At 50.6% G+C, this 13,594-nt stretch overlaps 1 pseudogene; it reads right to left on the bottom strand.

Annotated features, from left to right (window-relative positions):
- LOC116985510 overlaps window positions 1-13,594 on the bottom strand; it is a 59,553-nt pseudogene that overhangs the window by 19,606 nt on the left and 26,353 nt on the right.

Below are 13,594 nucleotides of genomic sequence, written 5' to 3' on the forward strand. Positions count from 1 at the left end.
GCTGCGGCAGCACCTGTTTTCAGGGCTGCCTACAAATCTCACTCTCAGTGGAGGGAAGTGTGAGTGATCAGTAGGTAACTGATCTCGAATTTAAAGTATGAACATACTGAAGCACATGCATATGGCCTCAAGAGCCAGCAGTTGGCAGAATTTCCGCACGCTACAAATGCCGGCAAGGGAACAGCGCTATCAGGGTGACTTTGGAGAAAACAGCCGCCGAATCCTCTCTTCAGGTAAGACCAGAAGAAGGAAGCAAAAGCTGTCGGACCATCAAGGTACTAACTACAAGCAAAACTTAATCAGTAGGCGACAACACCCCACATCTCCATAGGGTGTAAGCAGTTCACTGAAGCCGGTGGTAGCTTGAAAGCTCGGCACGGAAATATGATCAGAGTCGTCTTTCAAGGCAGACTCAGAATTATGGCCAGAATTGTCCTACAAGGCAGGCTCAGTATGATGAGGTTTTCAGACCAAGACCCAAGCAGAGGTCAGGAGAAACATGGAATCCACACTCCCTACCAGTCGTACTCCCAATCAAGGATAGCCAAAGGAACCCGCATCAGGGGTGTTTGGGCTTACCACAAGACCACCGGTAGCCATGGAGGTAGGTGGGTCTGGGTTTACTGAAACAAGGGATTGTGGACCGGTTACATGTTGGTAATTTTACTCTTGTGTTTTTGTTCAAAATGACAATAACATGAATTTCAGATCTGGTTTTAAAAAACAGATAATAACATGTGATTATTTTTACTGCACAACATACATAGGTTCCAAGCAGACTTGGAACTCGGACCGGAGTTGTCTTCAAGGCAGGCCCAGTATTATGGGCAGGATTGCCTTTCAGGACAGGTGACAGATGGAGGATGTCACTTCATCCAGGTTTAACTCATATGTGCAGTATAGACTTTCAGAACAGCAATTTTTTGTTACGTCCTAACAACTGTTTTATAGGAGCTTCCTATAAAATGGTCACATGGCATGCATCGACCTCAAAGATGCACACTATTCGGTGTCTATTCACTAAGAACAGGAGATATTTGAAATTTAACTGGATGGCATGGCTCTGCCAAATGGGTTGACATCAGCTCCTAGACTATTGACTAAACTACGGAAACCAATTCTGGGTCTACAAAGGTCTCAGAACCACATAGTAATGGCATATTTGGAGGACATTTTCATTTTGGAGTCACCAAGAATTTGGCAGAAGCATCAGTCAAAGCAAACCAAAACCCTGTTTGAAAGACTTGGTTACCTCATCCATCCAGTTAAATCAAAATTGACACCTACAAGGGTAATTGATTACCTAGGATTTATTATCAAAAACAGTAAATATGTTGGTGACTTTGCCTAGGGGCAAACAACAATATTTAATTAAGCCTGCTATGACCTGATAGTCAAATACTAGCCATCTATCAGGCAAACAGCGAGTGTAATTGGCAAATAGTAGCTGCATTTCCAGCAGTACGTCACGGGCCTTTGCATTACCAGAATTTACAGCGAGCAAAGGAACGAACACTCAGATTCCATGCAGGCCAAATTGGCAAAACTATGGATTGCCAGCAGAGGCCATTGTTGAATAACTATGGTGGATAACAAATGTGAGACAGCTCAAGGGAAATCTTGCTCGAAAGCCATCGGGGGTTCTTCAGACCTATGCAAGCGGCTAAGGATGGGGAGCCACAAACACGGTCTAGAGCTGTGGGGGCAGATGGAATGAGCAGGAGTCTGTAATTCCCCAACACATGGAATCAATTACCCAGAATTGTTGGGGGCACAATATGGACTCAAGGTTTTCTGTAGCAATATGCAACCGGTGCTTGTTCAAATTCAGATTGATGACACCACTGCAGTGGCATATATTAATCACAAGGGTGGTGTAAAATCTGTATCTTACGACAGATTGTCGAACCTCATTTGGCACTGGTGTATCGAGAGGAATATTTGGGTAACAGCGGTCATTCTAAGAGGTAGATACAACACGGTGACAGATGCTGGATCACGAATGTTTAATAACAACACAGAATGGATGTTGAATCAGGCAGTATTTAACGAAATAACTACACGATTTGGCATATCAGATATTGATCTGTTTGCATCTAGACTAAACCATCAGTTACCCAGATATGTGTCCTGCGAGCTGGATCCAGGAGCAAAGGCAGTGGATGCTTTCTCCCTCAATTGGGGAGGAATGTTTATGTATGCTTTCCGCCAATTTGTCTCACAGACCGATGCTTGACCAAAATCAAGCAAGACTAAGCCACGGGCATATTGGTAGTGCCAGATTGGCCTACTCAAGCCTGGTTCCCAAATTTTTTTGGGAACTATAGTCCAGCCAGTTATGGCTGTACCCAAGAGCAGGGACCTCCTAGTGAACCCAGTTACAGGGAGTAATCATCCTCTACATGAACGTATTAACTTGTTGGTCTCCAGATTCTGAGGAGGCCATTTCAAGGCATAGGACTGTCCAAACAAATACAACACAGTTCGGATAACGGATGTCTTGAAGTTCCTATCAACTCTGTACTATAACTATAAACAAATTTTTAGTGCAATCTATAATGCCAGAGGCGCACTCTCCTCCTATCTGATGCTGGAAGCAGGGCACGGGTCGATAGGAACGCACCCCTTTACAACAAAATTCATGAAGGAAATTTACAATTTAATACCTCCAAGGCCAAGGTACATGGACACATGGGATGTGAGCGAGGTACTAACCCTACTTTGACAGTGGGGACCACCTATTACTAACCCTGAAGGTGGTATGCTGACAAAGAGTCCAGGCACTGCAAAAGCTACGGTTGGACTACATGAGCACCAATATGAACAACATATCATTCGTAATCAGGAACCTGATAAAACAGAGCAGGCCAGGAAAGCCAGGGATGAAGATCCAGTTCTTGGAACATCCAGAGGACCAACGGTTGTGTGTGTGGTAACATACTAACACCACAATCTGAGAGTTACGGAGAACCTCAGAGGCTCAGAACAATCGGTCCTCATCAGCCATAAAAAAAACCACACCAGAAGGTATCAACTCAAACCATCTCCAGATGGTCAAAGGAGGTAATGGCGGTAGCAGGAGTGAACATTTATATGGTTAAATCTCACTCCACCAGGGCTGCATCTACGTCGGCAGCAAGAGCTATGGACGTGCCCCTTGACGACATCCTAGTGGCTGCAGGATGGACAAATGAAATAACGGTCCACCGGTTTTATAACAAACCCATAACCAGACTGGGGGTGTTTGCACGTACCATTTTAACTTCTGTCCCTTAGTTTCCCCCCAAGGTTGGGAGGGGTAACTATTTTTTTTAAACTTTTATTTCATTTAAAGCATCAGTGTCTTTACTTAACTACGTAATGTCTGAATGCTTTAATGATTACACGCATCCATGGTCAATCCATTCAGTGTGTGACGCCTGGATTCGTAACCGGCGTAAAATCAGAGCTTTGAAATCTTCACGTAGTCACTCACGTGACTCCGAAGTAAAATATTAAGATTAAACAAGAACTTACCAGTTTGAAGTTTGATCTTGATTTTATGAGGCGTTACGATGAGCGATTACGTGCCCACCGCTCCCACCCTCAAACTATCAAGGTCATATGGAAGTTCTAGTTTCTTCACAATCTTACTATTCTCAGGTCTTCTTTTTATCTGTGATTTAACACCGCTGCTTTGAAGATTGACGCGCACGCAGACGGACGGCCCTTCTTCACGTAATCGCTCATCGTAACTCCTCATAAAATCAAGATCAAACTTCAAACTGGTAAGTTCTCGTGTAATCTTACTATTATTACCTTTGAGGTCCTACTTTTAAGTTTATTCTCTAGCTCCCTAAATTCACCTTGTAGGACCTCATCCCGTTTTTTACCTATATCATTGGTGCCAATGTGCACCACGACAACTGGCTGTTCACCCTCCCCCTCCAGAATGTTCTGCAGCCGCTCAGAGACATCCCTGACTCTTGCACCAGAGAGGCAAAATACCATCCTGGAGCCTCGTTTGTGGCCGCAGAAACGCCTATCTATTCCCCTTACAATTGAATCCCCTATTACTATTGCCCTTCCACTCTTTTTCCTCCCCTCCTGTGCTGCAGAGCCACCCACGGTGCCATGAACTTGGCTGCTGCTGCCTTCCCCTGATGAGCCATCTCCCCCAACAGTATCCAAAATGGTATATCTGTTTAGGAGGGAGATGACCACAGGGGACTCATGCACTACCTGCCTACTGCTACGCTGGCTAATGGCCACCCGCTCCCTTTCTGTCCTCTTACCTTTTACCTGCGGTGCGGCCAACTCATTGTACTTGCTATTCACGACTTTCTCAGCATCGTGGATGCTCCAGTATGAATCCAACCGCAGGTTTAATCGTTCAATGCGGTCTGCCAGGAGCTGCAGCGGGACACACTTCCTGCAAACGTAGTCACCAGGGACACCGACCATATCCCTGATCTCCCACATGTTGCAGGATGAGCAAACCACGGGGCCGATCTCAACTGACATGGCTTACCCCCAAATTAAATCAACTCACTCACACTATAAAAATCTTAATCCTTTAAACTATATCTTTACTAAAAAGCACTCTATCCTTAACTCGTCGAACCCTGAACTCACTGAACCCTTAACTCACTGAACCCTTAAGCAGAAAGCAAACATCATTCGAGGTTAGTATTGAACTGGTGCATCTGACGCTCTGATGCAACGGCACTTCCAGCTGACCCACTGTGTGTGGGACAGTAAATCGTGGGAGAACATGGCAGTTGCAGAGAGTGAGGATGAACGTGGGTCTGGGGCAGCCGGTATGAGTGGGTGTGAGTAGGGTCTGAGAGAGAGCGTATTAGTGAGTGCCCATTCGCAAGAATGACTCAGTGCACAATACAATATGTGGGAGGGAGGTAGAGAGTGGGCGACAGTGAGAGAATGAGCAAGCATGTGTGAATATATCAGAGAGTTTAAGAATGTGTCAAGATAGAACATAAAACATAACAGCACTGCGCAGGAACTGATACTTCAGCACACAGTGTGTGCTGTATATAAAGTCTAGCTAAACTATTCTCACACCATACGCCTTCTTAACCACATTTGAGTTACCGCACGGAGCCCATTGGACCCCAATTTTCCTGCGGACCAAAATTCAGTTAAGTTTCTCAACCCACAAACGTCAACTGTTCTTTTTCTCCAGAGATGCTTCCTGATTCTGAATTACTCCAGCATTTTTTGTCTATCATCAATGCAAACATGCATCTTCAGTTCCTTGCGACACAATGCAGTTAAAGAACTTGCTACCATCCTTATACCTTTTCCTTATATTAATAATAATAATAATAAATTTTATTTAATGGGCGCCTTTCAGACATCTCAAGGACACCTTACATAGTAATCGGAATAACATATAATCGGAATATAACAAGTAATAAAGACATCACAGAGACACAAATTAAAAACAGAATTCAATCCAAAAACAGAAAATCAAAAACACAGTGTGAAGAGAGAGCAGCGGCAGCCAAAGCGCGCCAGCGTTCACTCTCTCTTCACGGCAGCCATCTTGGACACAGACCTACAGGACTACAAATTAGACAAAAAAAATCATCCCCCCACAATGGATACCACTGTAGGGGAAGGCACAATGTCCAGTCCCCACCCCATGTTCACCCCAAAGTCAGGCCTATTGAGGCCACCGAAGTTGCCTCTACGGAGGCCCGATGTCCCTGGCCGTTCTCACCGGGTGGTCTTGCCCCGGCGTCGGGAGAGTCCTCTCGGCGGCTGGGCCACCTGGAACGGCCTCTTCCTGGTTGGAGCCCGCGGCTGCCGAAGCCGACAAGGCCGCGCCGGTTTGGAGCTCCCAGGCTCCAGATGAAAAAGTCGGCGCCGCCTCTCCGCACCGCCGCCTCTCCGCACCGCCGCCTCTCAACACGCCGCCTCTCCGCTCCGCAGACCGGCAGCCCGGAGTTGTTGCTCTCGGCGGTCCAGCGCGTCGCTCCAGCGCGGCGATCCAGGCAAGGCGTCGCCCGCTCCACTCCGCTCCAGCGCTGTGCCGCCGTCGAGGCCGAGGTGCTGGGGGGTCCCCGCCAGGAAACGGTGCTCCAAGCCCGCTGGTAGGCCACGAGGACGGGTCGACGGGCAGCCCGGAGAAAAGGCTGCCACACCGACCAGGTAGGGACCTAGAAATAAAGTTTACACCTACCCCCCACATTAAAAAGACCATATTAGACCAATAAATTACAGCGCCTATAAATGACAGTGCTCGGATCGCCACTCAAGCTTGGTAGCCAGTCCGTCTACGTTTCGCTTATGTCATTTATGCATGTCACAAGCAGCAGAGGTTCCAGCACATATCATTGCGTAAAATTTAAACGTGCATCCGACGGGCATTACTTTCACATAAAGGGAGTGCAGGTGTGACCCATCCTCTCTTCACTCCGGGACTAACTGAAACTGTGTTCAAATCCTGTCGTTGCAATTTGTGCCTGTCCAATATCAATACGTTCCAAGGGGCGCACAGAATGGTAAATAGCTGCGTGAAGGCGAAGGCGTTGGTAAACCTGCTGACTAACAGAGATACATTATGATTAGTGAGTTTAGTGAGCCACGTTTCCGCGGGGAGATGATAGGCGGGTGCAAAGAGAGCAAGAGAAGAAGGAGAGAGAGAGAGAGGGGGGGGGGTGGCGAGAGAGTGAGAGAGAGAGAGAGAGAGAGAGAGAGAGAGAGAGAGAGAGAGAGAGAGAAAGAAAGAGAGAGAGGGAGGGGGATGTAGAGGGTGGAGACTGGTGCAGAGGTTGTGACGGAGATGGAGGGATAGACAGAGAGTGAGAGGCAAAGTAAAGAAGCGACGGAAGGAGGGATAGGGAGGGAGAATGGGTGTAAGGGAGAGGAGGAGGGAGGAGAGTTGTGAATGGAAGTCAGGATGTGTAAGAAGATAGGCAGAGAGAGAAAGAACAGACATCGGAGCCTTGTGAGGCTAGTCAAGTGGGGGATGCAGATGAGAGAGCGTGGTAGGGCAGTACAGGTGGGTGGGAGAGAGAATGTGGTGATCGATGCTCTTAAATTCGTTCACTTTAAAAATGCCGAATGGAAACAGGCCCCTTTGCCGACCCAGACCACACCGACCATCAAACCAACGTTCAAACTAGTTTAATGATATCCCAAAGATAACAGACGGGTCTCGATCCGAAACGTCAACCATCCCTTCTCTCCAGAGATGCTGCCTGTCCCGCGGAGTTACTCCAGCACGTCGTGTCTCTCTTCGGTTTAAACCAGCATCTCCAGTTCCTTGCCACCACTTATGTTATCCCACTTTGTCATCCACTCCCTACACACTAAGCAGCGATGTACAGAGGCCAATTAACCTACAAACACCGCATGCCTTGCGATGTGCGAGGAAACCAGACAACCCGGAGGAGTCCAGACGACCCATACAGGAGGTGTGGCAGCAGAGAGGTGTTGTGTTGCGGAGCTCCCGTCCAGACACAAAAGTGAGTGAATTTAAACATCTTTTTGGACTTCGGAGGAGGCACAGCGGAACCTTTAACATCTTGGAGTATCGCTGCGACGCTGCAGAGATTTATTTTAAAAGTTTCTGCTTGTTTTGGGACTGTGAGCAGTCTTATCAACTAACTGCCGAGCTCCCACAACTGTGGCTGGCAACCTGCCATGAAACTAGCGCACCAAAAGAGGGGAGAAAATCTTTCTGGACTTTGACACCTGCATCCAGAACAGCCCCCCCCCCCCCCCCCCCCTTACTGCCTCGCCGGTGCTGACCGGGCCGGTCTGGCTTTCGTGTGGTGTGGGAGGAATTCCAAACCTGCACCGTCTCGACATCTTCTGTGGCAAAAATCCAAGATGGCAGCACACGTCTCCTCCTGTCTCTAACCGTGTCTGTTTGTTTTACAAATATGATTTCAGGGAATGTTCAACCTAACCCAGGCCCAGGCTCTGCTGAGTCTGCTGTTAATTTTAACACCCCTGCTGAATTTGAATCTGACTGTGACTCTATTTATATGTTCTCTGTTGTTTTTTTAAATTGTTGTCTGTAACTATGGAACTGTGCTGCTGCCTGTCTTGGCCAGGACTCTCTTGTAAAAGAGATTTTTAATCTCAATGAGACTTATCCTGGTTAAATAAAGGTTAAATAAAATAAAAAATAAAAAAAAATATCCACGTGGACACATGGAGAACATGCACACTCCACAAACACAGAGACGGCATCTGAAGTCAGCATCGAACCCGAGCTCCCGGTGCTGCGAGGCATCGGTTTTACCCCCTACCCCCCCCCCCCCCCCCCCCCCCCCCCCTCACCTTGCTCCGGGTCACCGTTCGTGATTAGGTTGAGCAGGGGGTTCAGCGTGCCAATGAAAAAGGAGATGCGCAGCTGCAGGAGCGAGAACCACAGCAGGCTGGCGAGGAATAGGCGAGAGGTAACGCAGCTCCAGAAAGAGGGGACTTCCTCCACGTTACGGTTGACATCTGGACCCAAAGCGGGAGAGAAAAAACACCCACGTGAAAACGAGAGAGACGCGGGGAGCTCACAGCTCAGGCCTTTCGCTCGAATTTCGCAGTCGAGAAAGTGTGGCAAGGGCATGAGTGAAGGCGCAACTCTTAGCTTCATCGTGCATATTCTCATTTCACACCGAAATCTATATGAGTTGTACATACATTTATATGCGTTCGTTTGAGTAGAAAGCAGGATGTCCAGATACTGATTAAGAAACAAGAGACACAAAGAGCTGGAGTAACTCAGCGGGTCGGGCAGCATCTGTGTAAAACATTCATCGGCGTGGTTTCAGGTCGGGTCCATTCTTCAGAGTAATCGTTTGGTTTGTACGTTTGCTGACGACACCAAGGATGAGTATCGCGGACTGTGAGATCAGGCACATAATCAGTCAGAGAAATGGCAGATGACGTTGACTCCTTGAAAGTCTGAGGTGTAGCTCTTTGAGAGCTCAAATGTGGGGGTAAATATACAATAATTACATGATTATTAACAGCATTGACGTAAAGGGATATTTGTGTCTAGTGTAATATATCCCTTAAACTGGCGAAACAAGTAGAGTTGCAAATACAGCATATGACATACCTTGATTCATAGGCGGGGGCATTCAGTAATGGGTCGGGAAGTCAAGTTGCAGCTTATAAGACTTTGAGCAGGCCAAATATGGAGAATTGCGTGCAGTTCTTGCAGCACCACCGCAGGACGGATGTGCACGCTTTGGGAAGGGTGCAGGCGAGGTTTATCGTGGTGCTGTCTGGATTTTAGGGCACTCTTCGGTAGAAGAAAACCATGGATAGTCTTGGATTGTTTCACTGAGGCCGTTGGAGGAGGAGAGGATCATAGAAATATAGAAAAGTATGAGACGTTCAGAAGTTGAGAAAATCAGAAACCCCACTCCGCAAATGCCAGAGACTAGAAGAAGAGCGGAACGGAAAGAGACGAGAAGTATAAAAGAGATGTGCAGGGCAAATGTATTGAGACCAAGAATGGTTGCTGCCTAGAACTTCACAGCAAAGGCCAGCGGTGGAGGCAGGCGGTTTTTAATATACTTCCGGATAATCCCGTGGATGTACAGAGAATGGAGGGACCAAGGCTGTGTGCTGAGACAGCTCCTCTACTCCCTCTATACCAATGACTGCATCCGGACCCACAGCACAAACACCATCATGAAATTTACAGACGATCCGACAGTGGCGGGGCTGATCACTGAGGGCGATGAGTCAGCTTCCAGGAAGGAGGTACAGAGCCTAATAGGCTGGTGCTCAGAGAACAACAGCACTCATCATTGACTTCAGGAAGAAGCAGGATGACCATCCTCCACTGCACATAAACGGAGAAAGAGTCTCCAGTTTCACGCTCCTGGGCACCCACATCTCAGCAGATCTCAGGTGGTGAGCTAACACGCACTCCCTCGTAAAGAAGGCACAACAACGGCTTTACTTCCGAAGATCACTCAGGAAAGTCAACTTGCCACAACAGCTGCTCGTGTCATTCCACCATTGCGTCATAGAGAGTGTCCTGACACATGGCATCCTGCTATGGGATGGCAACAGTTCTGCGGCTGCGAAGAAGGCTCTGCAGTCATCAATACAGCCAAGAAGATCACCAACACACACCTACCTGCCTGCCCTGGAAGAGAACTATAGCTGCCGTTCCCTGCGGAAGGCATCACGCATACTGAAGGTAGACAAACATGCTGGAGTAACTCAGCGGATGAAGCAGCATCTATGGAGCGAAGGAATAGGTGATGTTTCGGGTCGAGACCCTTCTTCGGACTGAGTCAGGGGAGAGGGAAACTAGAGATAAGGAAAGGTAATGTGTGAAAATGACAGATCAAACAGATGTGATCAAGAAAATGTAGAATGGTTTATTGGTGGCTGAGGGGAAGCTGACAACAAGGCATACAAACAGTAAAACTAATCAGGAGGACAGTGAAGCTTGTAGGAAAGTAGGGTGGGGGAGGGAAAGTAATGGTTACCCGAAGTTGGGAAAATCAATATTCATACTGCTGGGTTGTAAGCTGCCCAGCGAAATATGAGCTGCTGTTCCTCCAATTTGCTTTTGGTCTCACAGAAGGCCCGGGGCAGAAAGGTCAGTATGGGAATAGGAGGTGGAGTTAGTAGAACAGCACCTCATATTTCGCTGGGCAGCTTACAACCCAGCAGTATGAATATTGATTTCTCCAATTTCAGGTGCTCAGTTAGTGCGCCTGAAATTTTGTTGTATGTATTTATAATGGCAATAAAGCGTATTATTATTATTATTATTAATACCATTAATATTATTATTATTATTATTATTATTATGCAATGGATTATGTGCAGGCAGACAAGATCAATGTAACTTGCTTAAGGAAGGACTGCAGCTGCTGGAAAATCGAAGGTGGACGAAAATGCTGGAGAAACTCAGCGGGTGAGGCAGCATCTATGGAGAAGGAATAAGCGACGTTTCGGGTCGAGACACTTCTTCAGGCTGATGTGGGGGGGGGGGGGGGCGGGGCGGGAAAAGAAAGGAAGAGGCGGAGACAGCAGGCTTGTTGGAGAGCTGGGAAGAGGGAGGGGAAGGAGGGAGAAAGCAAGGACTATCTGAAATTGCGCGAACCGAGCAGAGGTGTTAGGCGAAGCGATCGCCAAGCCTACGCTTGGTCTCACTGATGTAGAAGTTGACACCTGGAACAGCGGATGCAGTAGACGAGGTTGGAGGTGCAGACGAACCTTGGTGCTGCTACTTGTGGCAGCAATGGCGTCGCGGGACTCGGCCTCATGGTGTTCGCGCATTCTGCGTGAGCCAGCGGTGGAGCCTGGGGCCTGCTGGTGGTCGAGTCGAGGAGTGTCAGTTGCAGGAGCGGTCTGGAGGCGGGCAAGTTTACGATTCTTGGTGGAATCCAGGTAGGAAAGGAATCGTTTGTTGAAGGCATGGATCTGCCGTTGGATGAAGCATAGTGGCCCTATACCCAAACTCCCTCAGCTACATTGATGACTGTATTGGTGCTACCTCCTGCACACATGCAGAACTCACTGACTTCATTCATTTCACCACTAATTTCCACCTAAATTCACCTGGACCAATGCACTCAAATTCACCTGGACCATTCCAACATCTCCCTACCGTTTCTTGACACCATCTTCATCGCAGGTAACAGACTACTGACCGCCATCTACTACAAACCCACTGACTCCCATGGCTATCTGGACTTTTTCCCACCCTACTTCCTGTAAGTGAGAATATTCTAGTTATATAATAAATTGTAGTGTAAACATGGCCGTCCGAAGGGGGGGGGGGGGTAGAAGTACCCCCCAGAGTAAGAAAAAATCCCCAGATTTTTTTTATCGGAGCACAATCAGCGTTTCCACTTTGTGGGAAATCGCCCAAATTCTGGCTCCGGCCGCTGGGGGAGAAACAAATGCGCCCGTCCATGCCTGCGCAGTTGGGGAAGCGACGTAAAATGGCGCTGTCTCTCTGTGCGTGAGCAGTGGGCCAGGGCGGGATCAGACTGCCATGTCTGCCCGCCCAGTCCAGCGTTTCCATCCCCCGCCACCCCACTGATCCACGCCACGCCACTGATCCACGCCACCCCCACTGATCCACGCCACCCCGACCGAATCCCGCCACCCCAACTGATCCACGCCACCCCCACTGATCCACGCCACCTCGACCGAATCCCGCCACCCCAACTGATCCACGCCACCCCCGCCACCCCCACTGATCCACGCCACCCACGCCACCCCACTGATCCACGTCACCCGCGCCGACCCCACTGATCCACGTCACCCGCGCCGACCCCACTGATCCATGCCAACCCCGCCGACCCCACTGATCCACGCCACCCCACTGATCCACGCCACCCCCACTGATCCACGCCACCCCCACTGAACCCCGCCACGCCCACTGATCCACGCCACCCCCGCCAGCCCCACTGATCCACACCACCCCCGCCACCACCACTGATCCACGCCACCCCCGCCGACCCCACTGATCCACGCCACCCCCACTGACCCACGCCACCCCCACTGATCCACGCCACCCCCGCCGACCCCAACCACCCCACTGATCATCGCCCCCCCCGCCGATCGACGCCACCCCCGCCACCCCACTGACCCATGCCACCCCCACTGATCCACGCCACCCCTGCCGACCCCCGCAGATCCCACTGATCCACGCCACCCCCACTGATCCACGCCACCCCCGCCGACCCCACTGATCCACGCCACCCCCACATCCACGCCACCCCACGGATCCACACCACCCCCACCACCCCACGCCACCCCACTGATCAACGCCCCCCCGCCGACCGACGCCACCCCCGCCGGCCCCCGCCATCCCCACTGATCCATGCCACCCCCACTGATCCACGCCACCCCCACTGATCCACGCCACCCCTGCCGACCCCCGCCGACCCCACTGATCCACGCCACCCCCACTGATCCACGCCACCCCCGCCGACCACACTGATCCACGCCACCCCCGCCGATCCAACTGATCCATGCCACCCCCGCCACCCCACTGATCCACGCCACCCCCGCCGATCCCACTGATCCACGCCACCCCACTGATTCACGCCACCCCCACTGATCCAAGCCACCTCCGCCGACCCCCGCCACCCCCACTGATCCACACCACCCCCGCCGACACCCGCCACCCCCACTGATCCACGCCACCCCGACCGAATCCCGCCACCCCAACTGATCCACGCCACCCCCGCCACTCCCACTGATCCACGCCACCCCCACTGATCCACGCCACCCCCGCCACCCCACTGATCCACGCCACCCCACTGATCCACGTCACCCGCGCCGACCCCACTGATCCACGTCACCCGCGCCGACCCCACTGATCCACGCCACCCCCGCCGACCCCACTGATCCATGCCACCCCCGCCGACCCCACTGATCCATGCCAACCCCGCCGACCCCACTGGTCCACGCCACCCCCACTGAACCCCGCCACCCCCACTGATCCACGCCACCCCCGCCACCCCAACTGATCCACGCCACCCCCGCCGACCCCACTGACCCACGCCACCCCCGCCGACCCCACTGATCCATGTCACCCCCGCCGACCCCACTGATCCATGCCAACCCCGCCACCCCCATTGATCCAGCCACC

This window comes from Amblyraja radiata, chromosome 22, assembly GCF_010909765.2.
Source record: "Amblyraja radiata isolate CabotCenter1 chromosome 22, sAmbRad1.1.pri, whole genome shotgun sequence".
Classification (NCBI taxonomy): Eukaryota; Metazoa; Chordata; class Chondrichthyes; order Rajiformes; family Rajidae; genus Amblyraja; species Amblyraja radiata.